This window comes from Schistocerca gregaria, chromosome 2, assembly GCF_023897955.1.
Source record: "Schistocerca gregaria isolate iqSchGreg1 chromosome 2, iqSchGreg1.2, whole genome shotgun sequence".
Classification (NCBI taxonomy): Eukaryota; Metazoa; Arthropoda; class Insecta; order Orthoptera; family Acrididae; genus Schistocerca; species Schistocerca gregaria.
In genome coordinates, this window is record NC_064921.1 from 700,527,246 (window position 1) to 700,528,692 (window position 1,447).

General features: G+C 44.3%; 1 non-coding gene across 1 annotated transcript; it reads left to right on the forward strand.

The window, feature by feature from the left end:
- Positions 1 to 1,146: 1,146 nt before the first annotated feature.
- On the forward strand, positions 1,147 to 1,219 carry Trnav-aac (transfer RNA valine (anticodon AAC)). The gene has a single exon. It is a non-coding gene; the product is annotated as a tRNA-Val (tRNA).
- The last annotated feature ends 228 nt before the right edge of the window (positions 1,220 to 1,447 follow it).

The window sequence follows — 1,447 nt, forward strand, 5'->3', positions numbered from 1 at the left end:
CAGCTACACGAAGCCACTGCGTAACTGAGAGTCGCACTCGCGAACCTTTTTATCACCAAAACAACGTGAAGGGGGCGGCACAAGCCGTGAGATACAAGGCGAGCCGGAATTCCAAAACCACGAAACAGCGTTAGAAATGCCCGTAACCGCAAAACGTGCTGCCGAAGCCATAAAACCTGGACCACGGAGCAATGAGAAACTCTAATTTGGTCCGATGAGTCTTGTTTCACACTATTTCCAACTTCTGGCCGAGTTTACACACCTAGAGTGTAATATGGCAGCGGTTCGATGACGTTTTGGGCAGCTGTATCGTGATTTTCCGTGACCACACGGTTACGCTGCAAGGCTGCATTACTGCTAAGGATTATGACACCATTTTACCTTATCAGGCCCATCCTATGGTACATCGTTGGTCTTCAACGGTGATGCTGTGTTCCAAGACCCAGCACAGTCACCACATCCCAATATGATTGAGCCTTTGCAGTCTACTTTGGAAAGAAAGATACGTGATTAGTAAACATCATCGTTACCTGAACTTGCCACTATTTTGCAGGAAGAGTGGTATAAGATTCACCTGAAACCTGTACAGGACCTGTATTTATCCATTCAGAGACGACTGTATGGTTTGAATGGTAAGCGTCTTTCGATTGCTCTTTGAGCAATCCCAATTTGTAAATGTTTATCGCACTGGATGTCTAGCTTTTACTTTCGTAAATCAAAACTGCTCTCCCATGAGCTGTAGTCATTTCTGGTAATTATTTACAATTTCTCTAAAGGACGCAGATGAACAGCTTCGCAAACTATAACTTAAGAAGGTTTCTGAAGATGAACTCTCTAGGTAAGGCTCAAGCAGTTGCAGTCGACTGTTTTTGACTTCTCTGTGATAAACTACCAGGTATTTCCGTATCTGTGGAAACCTTTTCGTACAATAAGTGGACCTCAGCAAAGAATAAATTATGCGTGAAATCGAATTTTATTGACACAGACTGCCTAGGCATGCTTCAACAGTTCATCACCAGCTGCGCTCGAGCCCAGTGCACCTCCACTGTTCGCTATCAGCGGACACGTGACATGAGGAGCGAAAGCAGCCTAATGTGTAGTAACCCGCCAGACAAGTACTCCGGCCGCATACACAGTACACGCAAGGTTTCCGTGGTGTAGTGGTTATCACATCCGCCTAACACGCGGAAGGTCCCCGGTTCGATCCCGGGCGGAAACATTATTTTCATTTATATACCAGGATCATACAATTCATTTCTATCAAAAAAGGTCTAGTCTAAGGCGATGGCGTTGTATGTAAAACAGTCATTGTACATAGTGCGTAACAATCCAGAATGAATTACAGCAAAACTATACGATCTTGTCATGCTGTTTGTACTGGATTTGTTGTTGTTGACGTGGGCATCTTATCTTCTTTGATAAAGGAAGTGGCGAAATGTAAACAATG